The following is a 15,295-nucleotide window of genomic DNA, read 5'->3' as shown; positions in this document are numbered from 1 at the left end:
TATCTGAGCAATAAACTGAATGAGGTGTTCCATTAGCCGCTGCTCCATCACTGCAGAAATGTCTGGGATTTGAAACCCCTGCTCCCCTTGTAAGCAGAGATGCAATAGTTCTACATCATAACTTTAAAAACAAATGATACATTGGATTGGAGAATATTTACTCACGACAAATCTGAGCAAGGGTTTCAAGTGGTTGATCTATCACAAAAACGGTAAGAATGATTTGCAAGCATAGCTTTCACTGATCAACCATATTTGACCACAGACTTTTATTTCAGTATGCAACAAAAGAATGCAGGTCAATATAGGGATACTGGACATGCATCACATGTTAATCAATCAGCTTACATAAGCACTCAAATTTTAAAACACTTCCCAAACACTCTAATGTCTTTACAACCTATAAAAGTACTGCTGAAGTATTGCCACTGTTGTAACTTGGGAAAAACTGCATCATTTCTATACACAGCAAAGTCCAGTAAACAACAACATGACCATTAGTGAGCAATAAACAATCCGTTGGAGGAACTCAGCAGGTTAAGCAGAATTTGTGGCAGGAAAGGAACTGCACATGAATCAGGTCGAAGTCCTGCATTAAAATTGTATTAGTGATTTTGATTGAGGGATATATATTAGTCAGGATACTAGGAAGATTTCCCATGCCTTCTTCCAAGTACAGCAATGGACTCTTTTAAATATGCCTGAGAAGATTCAATGCTTCAGGTGAAAAATGGCATCTAATTCAGTAGGGCACTAGGCTCTGGTACCTTCCCCACTGTAGTTCAAAATCCCATCTTTTACTGCAATGAGTGAGAAGATACTTTTTTTTATCTTTATGAAGTAATTACTGAAACAAAAAGGCACAAGAGACAGCAGATGCTATGCCTGATAAGGATACAACAAGGTACTTTCTGAATGATAATGTAGAAGTTGCTCAAGGAGACAAGAGGAATTTATATACATTGATTTTAAAATGATCATTAAAATCTCAAAAAGGCTAGTAGCATGCTGGATTTGATATCTAGAGGTCCAAAATACAAGTAAACAGATGCTAAGCTATGGTTAAGCTTATATGCAATAACTTGAGCTATACTTTGTTTTCTTTATTTTATATATATTGTTTTTACTTTGTTGTTGTTTCTTTGCTATTTATTCTAACACCCACAACACCAGGTTCAGGAACAGTTATTACCCCTCAACCATCAGGCTATTGAGCCAGAGGAGATAACTTCCCTCACCCATTCACTGAACTGACTCACTTTCAAGGCTCTTCATCCCATGTTCTCGATATTTATTGCTTATGTATTTGTTACTTTTTTTTTGTACTTGCATAGTTTGTTGTCTCTTGCAAACTGGTTGTTTGTCCGTCCTGTTGGGTGTGGTCTTTCATTGATTTTATTGTGCTTTTTGGAGTTACTGTGTATGCCTGCAAGGGTATGAGCTCAGGGTTGTATATGATGACATATATGTACTTTGATAATAAATTTACTTTGAACTTTGAATTATGTTTTTCCCTGTAAAAACAGTATACAATTTATGTTTGTTTTGTTAATGCTACCTTTCTGATGCTATGTCCCTGTTATGCTGCAGCAGTTAAGTTTTTCATGGCACCTCTGCACACGTGTATCTGTAAACATGACGATAAACTTGACTTTAACTTTGACTGGTTAGATCACTCCTGGAGTACTATAAGAAGTTTTGGGCATTTTGAGAATGCAGCATATATTTTCCAGAAAGGATGCAAGACGGGGATTACAATTTGCAAGGAGAGATTACACTAACTAAATTTGTACTACTAGGTTAACAGTGATTTAATTAATGTTTTCATAATATTTACAGTAGCAGGTAGGATTGAATGAGAAATGCATTCCACTGATTCTGGACACTGGCCCTGTGGAGCGCTGGCTAACAGGCTGAGTTATGGGTTTCAGGAATGGAATTAAGTAGTAGTCCACTACACAGTGAGGAGAAGCCATGTGCTTTGTTTAATTGGCTTACCGTTTGGGATTGACAGAACTTTATTAATGGAAGGACATGGAGCAAAGATAAGCTTATGGAGTGAGACTGCAAAGCGACCATGATATCATTTCATGTTGGAACAGGTATAATGATTTGAAGACTCTACTCAGGTCCCTGTGTTCCTATGGGTGTAGATGAGGTTTTCATTCCTCCTTGGCTTTATAGTTGGAACATGTGATGCCTACAATTTATGTGGTTAAATCAGTTGCTGAATTACATGAGATCCTTCAGAAAAATAGAGGAAATCATGCAAAGAGAGTGATCTACTACAGCTACAAAAACTTGGATTTAAATAGTATCCTTAACGTTGCGAGGAGTCATAGTTAGACAGCACAAAAACTGGCCATTCAGCCCAACTTATCCATGTCGCATGAATTTCACAGTTCTTTTAGGAGATAAATTTTGACTCTGGGACAAGGTGGTTTAAGAAGTCTTTAGGAACTGTACTTAACCAAGCTTGTAACTATACTGCAACAATCTGTGCTTCAGGTACTGTACCATAATAATCTGTGCAATCAAGAGCTGTTCCACAGCATACTCTAACTTTAAAAACTATAGTCCAGTGGTCTGTATCAAGAGGAATTGAACTCTAGTAACAATCTGTGAGATCAGTAACTGTGCCCTGCCAATCTGTGCCATTAGGAACTGAATCTCCTTGAGGCAAAAATGCCTTAGGGGGTTGTGTGGAGCTTTTGGAAAGGGAACAAAAATATTTTAAAATTTAAAACACAGATCTGGGAAAATATGAGAAGTGCTCCAATGACCCGTGGCTGTGTAGGAGGAGGCTGACATTAACTTCAGTCTGACTCACTTTTACACAAACATATTTCTTTTATAAAGTAGTTGTTCTGCTATCCCAAGCTTCCTCTTCCTTTTCCTCTTTAAGAATTCAATCATTTCTAGGCCCTGAATCACTTCCCGTGCTGCCTGGGTAAAGGATGTGTATTAAAGGGCCATTGCCATAATTTCACGATAAAGTTGGCTAAAGCAAAGTTTCTGCTGGGAAACCTTGCTATGTTGCTAATACAATCTTTCTCCTGTGGTGATGCTGCAGTATGTATAACTCCTTCCTTCCTCAGTCACTGTCAACTTAACATATTTAAATGTTGCTAAAAAATTTGGTCAGACAGCTTACTCAAAAAAAACAATAAACAGCTAAGATAAAGCAGAAAATGTTAGAAAAACTCAGTCGTATTCCAGCATTTTCTAGTTTTCCTTCCTATTTTCAGCACCTGCGTTTTTTTTAAATCTGATTTTCAATAAACAGCTGAGGGTTTAGGAGTTAGTGTTAAGTGTCTGACACCTGATCTCAATTGAAGAGGCAGTAAGAAGTTCTCCAACCCCATCTGGACGCACAGGTTTGAGGTACAAAAAAATTAGCCTGGCTTTCTGCCTCTTCATTCCTGTATCTATGACTTGATTAATTTTTTTTACTCACAGAGGGTAGTGAGTTTCTGAAATCTTCTGGTGCAGCAGGTGGTGGAAGCTGGCTCATTAGATGCATTTGAAATGGAGATAGATAAACATTTGTTAATTAGAGAGGTATGGAGAAATGGAATAGAAGAATTGAGGCCAGCGTAGATCTGCCATGATCATGTTAAAAGACAGGACAGGCTTGAAGGGCCAGATAGCTATATTTTTGTGTTCTTATGTGTATGTGGAGTCATGGCTAACATTCTCAGAGGTGCAATGTCAGAGGTTGAGTTTTACAGATATAACCTTAACCAAAACATCCATTTGCTCTCAAGTGCATTTTAAAGAGCTACTCGTCAACGTATTTTTCTCAAGCAATATTACTGAACACAGGCTGGTTATTTATCTCAGTACTGTGTGAGAGCCGGTGATGAGGCTCTGACTGGGGACTTTCAGAGCTTTGGGGAAAGTGGAGTTACCCCTTAGTCATTCATTGCTCCCAGGGCCGCTCTGACCCAGAACGGTAGCACCTGTAAGGGTTCCTGCTCAGGATATGAGCGAAGGCCAACAGCAGATCCGGCAGGTTCAGTAACTGAACTTATGACGGAGAAGGCGGATGAGCTAGGACCTCAAATGATAATGGCTATAGTACAGGCGCATGAACATTTGGGAAGAGAAATGGCGATTTCTTCAGTTCTTCCAACGGAAGGCAATAGCAAACCACTGTTCTTAGATACTAGGTTTCCTAGAATCTATTTGCTAAGAAAACCATGGTCAAACTCACAAAATGTATCACACAACAACAGCATCAAGAGGATCTTCAAGACAATTCTGAAGATGCTTCGCTCGGTAGGGTTGATTCTGGTCAGCAGGGGATCCCAACTGTCATCAAGCTTCTGCTCATAAAATTCAAGTAACACAAAAGAAAATTATTGCCACTTGGAATGTAAGAACCCTATATCAAGCAGGAAGATTGGACAATGTGATAAATGAAATGGAAAGACTAAAAATTAACATCATGGGAATTAGCGAAGTTCATTGGACAGGTGCTGAAACATGTCAGAATAGAAATAAAACACTAATTTATTCTTGTGGAACATCCCATACTAATGGAGTAGGAATTCTTATGGATGAAAACATGGCAAAAAGTGTTTTAGGACATTGGACATATCAAAAAGAGTGCTCCTTGTTAGATTCAGAGGACAACCATTTGATTTAGCAATTATACAAATATATGCACCAACAACAAATGGAACAAATGAGGATATAGATAAATTCTACGAAGAGCTTGAACAAGCAAAGAATGGATGCAAATCTCAAGATATTGTTATTGTCATGGGAGATCTAAATGCTAAAGTAGGACAAGGTGCTGATGGAAATACCATAGGAAAATTTGGACTAGGGGAAAGAAGTGAAAGAGGTGAGAAATGGGTAGAATGGTGCAAGATGAATAATCAGGTCATTATGAATATCTACTTTCAAAACCAGCCAAGACGCTTGTGGACCTGGAAAAGTCCAGGTGATAGCACCAGAAATCAAATTGACTTTATTAGTATAAACCAAAGATTTAGAAACTCAGTGACTCAATGCAAAATGTATCCAGGTGCAGACTGTAATAGTGACCATAACCCAGTAATATGTTGTGTAAATGTAAAACTTAAAAAACTAAAGAAGCAAAAACCTGAACAATCCCTTGACTACTCACAATTAATTAAAGAAGAAAACTTAACACAAAAATTTACAATTGAAGGAATAGATTTCAAGGTCTAGAAAAAGCTTATGTCAAAAAGCCAAAGAAGAATGGTTCAACCAGGAATGCGAGCAACTAGAAAGAATTCCTAACACTGATAGCTAGGAGGGCCATTTTGTTGAAGTGGAAGGATACATCGGCTCCCACTTTGTCACAATGGTTCTCTCAAGTGATGCTATGTCTTAGTTTGGAGAAAATTAGAAGTTGAACCTTTGAACCTATGTTTGATTTTGAGAAAAGATGGGGTTTATTTGCTCGTTATTATCATTTGAGTTAATTGATAGATTTCCTCCATGATCTAACTGTAAATTTTTGGTACATTTTTTTTCTTGCTGGCGGTTTGATGTTTATCTTTAGAAGCTTTCTGTATGACGCATGGCTCCAGGGTTGAATACCTAATGGGGTTCTTTTTTCTTACTTTTTCTTGCTTAGTAGGGTTTTTTCCCTCTTTTTTTTAAATCACCAAAATTTTTTCAATCTTTAAAATAATGTTTTTTTCTTGAGACATTTTAAGTGTTGCTTAATTCGAGGTACTCTTGTTAATTTTGGATAATAATAATAAAAAGATTTGAAAAGAAAAAGAAAGAATCCCTATTACTGATCCAAAAAAGGTAAATCAACAAATCAAGAATATCACTGGTAAAAAGCTCCTCTGTTCTTCAGGAGGATGTTTGAAAGCAAAAGACGGTAGCATTATCATGGAAAAAGATGAGATTATGAACAGAAGGACTGAGTATATACAGGAATTGTTTGAAGAACATTGAAGGTCCAAGTATTTTAAAATCTGAAGTTCGTAATGTAATAAATAAAATGAAGAAAGGAAAGGTAGCAGATCCTGTTGAATTAGTAATCGAACAAATTATCGCCCTTCAAGATTATGGAATTGAAAAACTTACTGATTTAATCAATGACATTTATGAGACTGGAATAATACCAGAAGAGATGAAAAAATATCAGTATTTATCACTCTTCCTAAGAAACCTGGAGCAACAGAATGTGAATTACATAGGCCCATAAGTTTAATGAGTCATATCACTAAGATATTTCTCAGAATTTTGATGACAAGAGCTAAAAGTAAGATACAAGCTGAAATAGGTAAAGAACTATGTGGTTTTGTGAAAGACAATGGTACAAGAAACGTGATATTGATGTTAAAGATACTATCAGAACGAGCTATTCAAGTGCAAAAAGATTTGTTTGTTTGTTTTATCCACTAGACAAAAGCATTTGATAAAGTGAAGCACAATAAGTTATTTGAAATATTACAGAAAACTCTAGACCTAGATTCGAAAGACCTCCGCCTAATCAGAAATCTGTACTGGGAACAAACAGCCGCTGTAAGAATAAATGGAGAAGTGAGTCAGTTTACGAAAATCAAGACAGGCATTAGACAAGGGTGTGTTTTCTCCCCTGATTTGTTTAATGTGTACAGTGAAACAATATTCCAAAAAATAAGAGACATCTTGGGAATCAAAGTTGGCGGTGAAAACATCAATAATTTCAGATATGCGGATGACACTGTGTTAATTGCAAGTATGGAGGAAGAACTACAAAACTCATAAAACAAGTACAGAACTTTTGCTACTTAGGAAGCTGGGTGACATCAGATGGCAGGTGTGACATGGACATCAAGAGAAGAATAGGGATGGCAAAAGACACCTTTACGAGAATGAAGAGTATACTGACCAACACGAAACTAGGCATGATAACCCGCCTCAGAGTACTGAAATGTTATGTTTATCCAGTTATGTTATATGGATCAGAATGTTGGACAATATCTAGTAACATGAGGAAACAAATTGAAGCAGCAGAAATGTGGTTTTTGAAGAGGATGCAAAGAATACCATGGATGAAACGAATTTCTAACGAGGATGTAATGAACAGAGCAAGCACAAAAAGAGAAATAATGTATGAGATCATGAAAAGGCAATGTAACTTCATTGGACATGTGACTAGAAAAGAGGAGTTAGAATGCACAGTAATTATGGGAAAGATTGAAGGGAAGGGCTGAGACCGTTCATCAGGACTGGGAAAAAAATGATGAGAAGTCAGAGTAAGAAGTTGGGGGGGGGGGGCGGAGAGAGGAGGAGGAAGAAGTACAAGGTGGTAGGAGATAGGTGAAATCGGGAGGGGGGAGGGGGAAGTAAAGAGCTGGGAAGTTGATGAGTGAAAGTGATAAAGAGCCGGAGAAGGGGGAATCTGACAGGACAGTGCAGAAGACCATAGAAGAAAGGGAAGGGGGAGGAGCACCAGAGGGAGGTGATGGGTAGGTAAGGAGATAAGGTCAGAGAGAGGGAAACAGGAATGAGGAACGGTGATGGGGGGGGGGGCAATTAATGGAAGTTTTGAGAAATTGATGTTCATGCCATCAGGCTGAAGGTTACTCAGAGGGAATATAAGTTGTTGCTCGTCCAACCCTGAGTGTGGCCTCATCACGACAGTAGAGGAGGCTATGGACTGACATGTTGAAATGGGAATGGGAAGTAGAATTGAAATGGGTGGCCACTGGGTGATCTCATATTTTCTGACAGACAGAGCATAGGTGCTTGTTGAAGCAGTCTCCCAGTTTACGTTGGGTCTCATTGATATATAGGACGCCACACTGGGAGCACCAGAAACAGTAGGTGACCTCAACAGACTCACAGGTGAAATGCCACTTTTACCTGGAAAGATTCTTCGCAGCCCTGAATGGTAGTGAGGGAGGAAGTGTAGAGGCAGGTGTGGTACTTGTTCCACTTGCAAGGATAAGTGCCAGGAGGGAGGTCACCGGGGAGGGCTGAATGAAGAAAGGAGTTGCGTAGGGAGCAGAAAGTTGGGGGGGGGGGGTGGACAGGGAGAGGGAAAGATGTGCTTGGTTGTAGGATCCCACTGGAGATGGCACAAGTTATGGAGAATTATGTGTGGGGTGGTAGGTGAGGAAAAGAGGAACCCTATCTCTGGTATGGCGGTGTGAGGGCAGACATTTTGAAAGGAAGAGATGCTGGTGAGAGTAGCATTGATGGAGGAAGGAGGAAAACCATTTTCTTTGAAGAAGGAGGACATCTTAATTGTTCTGGGAATGAAAAGCCTCATCCTGAGAGCAAATGTGGTGGAGTCGGAGGAATTGAGAGAAGGAGATGACATTTTTACAAGTGACAGGCTGGGAAGAGATTTAGTCCAGGTAGCTATGGAAGACCGTAGCTTTATAAAAGGTACCTCCAGAGATAGAGACAGAGAGGTTAAGAAAGGGGAGGGAGGTGTCAGAAATAGACCAGGTAAATTTGAGGGGCAGGGTGGAAGTTGGAGGTAAAGTTGATGAAGTTGATGATCTCAACATGGGTGCGGGAAGCAGCACCAATGCAGTCATCAATGTAGTGTAGAGAAAGTGCGGAGTGATACCAGTGCAGGCTTTTGGAACGTGAACTGTTCCATGCAGTCATGACTACACTTTTGGTTTGAAGGAAGTGCAAGGAGCCGAAAGAGAAATTATTGAGAGTGAGAACCAATTCTGCCAGACAGAGTAGAGTGGTGGTGAAGGGGAACTGGTTGGGTCTGTTGTCTAGAAAGAAGTGGGAGGGCTTTAAGGCCCTCCTGATGGGGGATTGATGTAGAGAGACTGGACATCTATAGTGAAAATGAGACAATCTGAGGTCAGGGATCTAAAAGTCATTGAAAAGACTCAGAGCACGAGAAGAGTCAAGGATGTAGGTAGGGAGGGACTGAACCAGGTGGGATAAAACAGAGTCGAAGTATGCAGATATAAGTTTGGTGGGGCAGGAACAAGCAGAAACCATGGGTCTACATGGAGGTTTGTGGATTTTGGCAGGTTTGTGAGGATTTTGGGTGGGAAGAAGAAATGTGAGGTGCAAGGTAAAGGAACGATGAAGTTAGTGGCAGGGGATGGGAGATCCCCAGGGTTAATAAGGTCAGTGATGGTGCAGGTGACAATGGGCTGGTCTCCTGAAGCGGGGTCCTGTTCAAGGGATAAGTAAGGGTCAGGGTCTAAGAGCATCCTGATGTAGGGTCATGGCCCGAAACATCAGATTTTTTTTTCCATATATGTTGCCTGGCCTGCTGAGTTCCTTTAGTACTTTGTGTGTGTTGCTTGGATTTCCCAGTACCTGCAGATTTTCTCTTGTTTATGTCTGAGAGTTGTTCCCTGGCCTCAGCAAGGTAAAGGTCAGTCAGCCAGACTACTATAGCAAACCCGCCCCCCCATCTGTGAGTTTGATGGTGAGATTAGGATTAGTGTGGAGAGAATGGTGGGCAGTGCATTTGGAAGGTGTGAGATTAGAATTGGAGAGAGGAGTGCTGACGTTAAGACAGTGATGTCTTGTTGGCAGTTAGCAATGAAAAGGTTCAGAGCAGGCAGAGACCAGGACGGGGTGTCCAGGAAGAAGGGGAGTGTTGAAGAGAGGAGAAGGGATCATCTATGCAGTCTGGGGAGCCCTTGCCAAAGCAGTAGGCACGGAGATGGAGATGTCCTCCTTCTTCAAAGAGAAGGGCTTTTTCCTCATCCGCCATCAACACTGCTCTCAGCCGCACCTCATCCATTTCATGTGTCTGCCTTCACCCCATCCTCCCAACACACCTCATCAAGGATAGGGTTCCTCGTCCTCAGCTATCACCAAGCCCATCGTTTCCTCCTCCCCACCCCCCAACTTTCCATTTTCTGCAGGCATCGCTCCCTACGTGATTCCCTTCTCTAATCGTCCCTCCTCACTGATCTCCTCCTGGAACTTATCCTTGCAAGCGGAACAAGTGCCACACCTGCACCTACACCTCCTCCCTCACTATCATTCAGGACCCCAAACAGTCCTTCGAGTTGTGGCAACACTTCACCTGTGAGTTTGTTGGGGTCATTGACTGTATCCAGTTCTTCCAACATGGCCTCCTGTATATCGGTGAGACCCGACATTGATTGGGAGACTGTTTCACCGAGCACCTACGCTTACCATCCGCCAGAAAAAGCAGGATCACCTAGTGGCCACTTATTTCAATTCTTCTTCCCATTCCCATTATGACATGTGAGTCCATGGCCTTCTCTACTGGTGCAAAAAGACCACACTCAGGTTGGAGAAGCGACACCTTATATTCTGTCTTGGTAGCCTCCAACCTGAGGGCATGAATATAGATTCCTCAAACTTCTGTTAATTACACCCCCCCCTTCACCATTCATCATTCCCACTTCCCTCTCTCACCTTATCTACTTACCTGCCCATCACCTCACCTTGGTGCTCCTCCTCCATTCCCGTTCTTCTGTGTTTTTCTACAGTCTCCTATCAGATTTCCCCCTTCTCCAGCCCTTTATCCCTTTCACCGATCAACTTCCCAACTCTTCACATCACCCCTCACCTTCTCCCGGTTTCATCTATCACCTACCACCAGTATTTCTTCCTCTGTGATCCCCCAACCCCCGCTTCTCCCACCTTCCTTCTCTGACCTCATCTTTTTTTTTCAGTCCTGATGAAGGGTCTTGGCCTGAAGCTTCGATTGTTTACTCTTTTCCATGGATTCTGCCTGGCCTGCCTGAGCTCCTCCAGCATTTTGTGTGTGTTATATACTTCTTACCGTAATTTACAGCTTTTTTTTATTATTGGATATTGCAATGTACTACTGCCATGCAACAAGTATTGTATCATTTCTTAATGCATGCATTACTAAATGACAATAAAAGAGGACTGCGTGTCTTCATAATCTAATCTAATATGCCAGTGACCCGACGCAGACTGGGAGATCATTTCGCTGAACACCTACGCTCTGTCCGCCAGAGAAAGCAGGATCTCCCAGTGGCCACACATTTTAATTCCATGTCCCATTCCCATTCTGATATGTCTATCCACGGCCTCCTCTACTGTAAAGATGAAGCCACACTCAGGTTGGAGAAACAACACCTTATATTCCGTCTGGGTAGCCTCCAACCTGATGATGAACATTAACTTCTCAAACTTCTGCTAAGGCCCCACCTCCCCCTCGTACCCCATCCATTATTTATTTATATACACACATTCTTTTTTACTCTCTCTCCTTTTTCTCCCTCTGTCCCTCTCACTATACCCCTTGCCCATCCTCGGGGTTCCCCCCCCCCCTTTCTTTTTCTCCCTGGGCCTCCTGTCTCATGATCCTCTCATATCCCTTTTGCCAATCACCTGTCCAGCTCTTGGCTCCATCCCTCCCCCTCCTGTCTTCTCCTATCATTTTGGATCTCTCCCCCTCCCCCTCCCACTTTCAAATCTCTTACTAGCTCTTCTTTCAGTTAGTCCTGACGAAGGGTCTCGGCCTGAAATATCAATTGTACCTCTTCCTAGTGAAGGTGCCTGGCCTGCTACGTTCACCAGCAACTTTTATGTGTTTTGCCAGTGATATTAAACCTGGTTCTGATACTGATTCTGAATTTGACATAATGTGACATATACTACTTTGATCAATAATTTGCTTTGAACTTTTTGAACACTGAAGGGATTCAGTTTTAGAGAAGAGAACAGGATCAGTAATCAGTGCTAGCTGATTGCCGTACTAATCCTCGTCAATTTTAAATGAGGAAAAGTACAAGATGCCAACTCAATCCAGCTATATCGATGGTTATAATGAAGTGAGTGAGCCTTCAAGTTCTCATGTATTAGAACAGACTGAAAAGTTTTCAGTCAGTGAGAGCATTACTCCAGTGGGGAAGTGGTCTACAAAGCCATTGCAATGTTAGTTCACAGACCCTTTCACGAAATGTACGGCTATTATTTGTTTATTTATTTATTTATTTATTAAGGATTCTTTTAGATTATGAGGATACTCAGTCCTCGTTTATTGTCATTTAGAAATGCATGCATTAAAAAATGATAAAATGTTCCTCCAGTGTGATATCACAGAAACACAAGACAGACCAAGACGAAAACTGACAAAAACCACATAATTATAACATATAGTTACAACAGTGCAAAGCAATACCGTAATTTGATAAGAGCAGACCATGGGCACGGTCAAAAAAAAAGTCTCAAAGTCCCGATAGCCCCAACATCTCACGCAGATGGTAGAAGGGAGAAACTCTTCCTGCCATGAGCTTCCAGCGCCGCAAACTTGCCGATGCAGGATCCTGGAAGCACCCAAACACAGTCTGACTCTGAGTCCATCCGAAAACTTTGAGCCTCCGTCCAGCCCTTCGACACCGAGCACTTTGACCCCGCCCTGGCCGCCAAGCAACAAGCGAAGCCGAGGTATTTGGGGCCTTCCCCTCTGGAGATTTTGGATTATACAGTAGCGGCGGCAGCGAAACAGGCATTTCAGAAGTTTCACCAGATGTTCCTCCGGTGCTCTCACGTCTGTTCTCCATCAAATCAGAATTGTGCACAGCATCCTTCTTGACAGATAACAGATACACCATCACCGGAGAGGCCGTGCGCGCACTGCGTCGTGCCACCATCTTCTCCTCCTCCCTTTGTCCTTTTTGTGATACAGTGTGGAATAGGCCCTTCTGCCGTTTCGATCCATGCCACTCCAGCAACCCCACAAGCCCAATTAACATGAATCTAATCACGGGACAGTCTACAATGACCAGTTAACCTAGCCGGTATGTCTTTGGACTGTGAGAGGAAGCCGGACCATCCGGGGTAAATCCACACATTCCACGAGGGAGGAGATACAGAGACTCCTTACAGACAGTGCTGGAATTGAACTCTGTACTCCGGAATGCCCCGTGCTGTAATAGCATCGTGCTAACCACTACACTACCTGCATTTCTAGTGTTGGCGGACACTTGCATTGAATTGAGCCAATGCACACCACTAAAAATATTATACAAAGAAAACCGTGCCCCCAGCACAGTGTCTTACTGAAGCACTTGCATCAGATAGGGACCTGCAAATTGTTTTTTTTTCAGTTTTAATCAACTAATGTAAATAGATCAAACATGCATCACATTTTTTACCATCCAAGCTGAAATGGAAAGATTTAGTCTGAATAGCTGAAAGCGCATTACAGAAGCTATAGATCTTTCTAAGGAGCATCAGCTCACAGAATTTTGATTGATCTGCAGATCAGTGCTTTATAGTCCCAAGACAGGGTATTCTTGGAAGGTGTAAGCGCTGATTCACACAAGATATTTCGGAGTTTGGTTCAGCTGCAGTGGAGAGGAGAGATGGAAGAAAGACAGCTGTAACAAAGGAAACACGTATTAAATATTTCAGCAATATTTGAGTAATATTGTAAATATATTGTTTGATTAAGCATTCTTGTTTGTTTAATTGATGCATTGCTGCTTATGTGGTGGTTATCCGTTGTGTCTAACACTGACGAGAGACCTGTACAGGAGTGTTTTGTAAAGCAGAAAAGCCATTGTATTGGGGTAGTTCCACTCTCTCGACCTCAGAAGTTCAGGTCCAATGGTACACACAAGTGTCACAAGCTGGGGTCTTCCTTGGATGCAGTGGATGTCTTCTGTGCTTTGTCATGCCCTTTGCTCTCCACTGAGCATTGTAGTACCATCTTCCTACCGTTTTCTTTCTCCATTGGTTTTTGTCTGTTTCACCAATCAACCTCCCAGCTCTTTACTTCATCCCTCCCCTCCCTGTTACACCTATCACCTTGTGTTTCTCTACTTCCCTCCCCTCACCTCTTAACTCTACTCCTCAGCTTTTGTCTCCAGTCCTGCTGGGAAGGATTTTGGCCTGAAACATCGCCTCTTTTCCTAGAAGCTGCCTGGCCTGTTGAGTTCCTCCAGCATTTTGTCTATGTTCCCAGCATTTGGATTTCGCTGCAGATCTCATCCACCCAGTCCACGGGAGCTGACTCCGCGTGCTGGGACAGGCATGTTCCTATCTCACCAGGGTATGAGGCCACCAGCTACCCTCACTTGGTTTAGCCCGCCCATCGAAGCGGTGTACTGGGGTCTGGCTGTTGTTGCATGCAAGTAGCTAATTGGAGCTGCTGGTGAGAGCCAAGCATCTAGTGGGGATCAATGGTGTGTGAGCTGCCCTGGTAAGCCCCTTCAACACTGGTGCTACCCCTTCGTAGATGCCCCACATATCCCATGTAACTCAGGTTATATGTAAAAGTACGTAAATGGCAGACATTATCACATCACCACATCAACAATATGTGCTTCAAATAAAGTAAAAACGAGGTTAGACTCACATTTCAGACTCTCCATCTTTTCCTTTAAATTAGTTTTATGTTTTGGAGTTACAGAACGTAACAATATGGTACAAAATATAAAAGGAAGTCAGGTTCAGATTATAGATAGGGAAATGTATTTATACAACTTGGCAGCTTAAAGACTGAAAAATGAGATATCAGAGAAGTGATAACATAGCATTCCAGGAAACGTGTTGGATTGGGATGTAGAATAGTTTTTCTTATAGTTTTATTTTCCTATGCTCGTTTATAGTTTTGTAAGTTCATTGGAGAGAGTCCAGAGGAGGTTCAGGAAGATTATATTGGGAATGAAGAGGGTTAACATATGAGGAGTGTTTGGCAGCTTTGGGCCTATACTCACTGGAATTTAGAAGATTGCGGGGGATCTCATTGAAACCAACCGAATGTTGAAAGGAATAAATAAGGTGAATGTGGAAAGGATGTTTCCTATGGTGGAACTAGAGGGCACAGCCTTGAAATTGAGGAGCAACCCTTCAGAACAGAGGTAAGGAGGAATTTCTTTAGCAAAAGAGTAGTAAATCTGTAGAAGGCTCTGCCACAGACTGCAATGGAAGCGAAGTCCAGGTATATATTTAAGGTGAAAGTTGATCATTTCCTGATCAGTCAGGGCATCAAAGGATATGGTGAGACAGCAGGTGTATGGGGTTGAGTGGGATCTGCGATCAGCCATGATGAAATGGCGGAGCAGATTCAATGGGCTGAATGGCCTAATTCTGCTCCTATGTCTTATGGTCTTAATACACCTACAGGTATACGTGGATAATTGTTCAGTGAATCTTCCATTAAATACGTTACATTTGCCTCAATATTTTTCTAGAAGCTTCTTAGTTTGACTCACAGGTGTCACATGACTTGAATCAGGCTATTTTACTGGTTAATTGTTATCAATGGAATTTCTGTTATCTCTAGTCTGGTATGAGAAGACCATGACTACTTTTCAGTCTGGTCTTTCTTTTGTTCTCTTGTCACTTCTTCTTCATTTTTGTAACA

Source organism: Mobula hypostoma, chromosome X2 (assembly GCF_963921235.1).
Source record: "Mobula hypostoma chromosome X2, sMobHyp1.1, whole genome shotgun sequence".
NCBI classification, from domain to species: Eukaryota; Metazoa; Chordata; class Chondrichthyes; order Myliobatiformes; family Myliobatidae; genus Mobula; species Mobula hypostoma.
The sequence above is the reverse complement of the archived record's forward strand: the minus strand, read 5'-3'. Positions refer to the sequence as shown.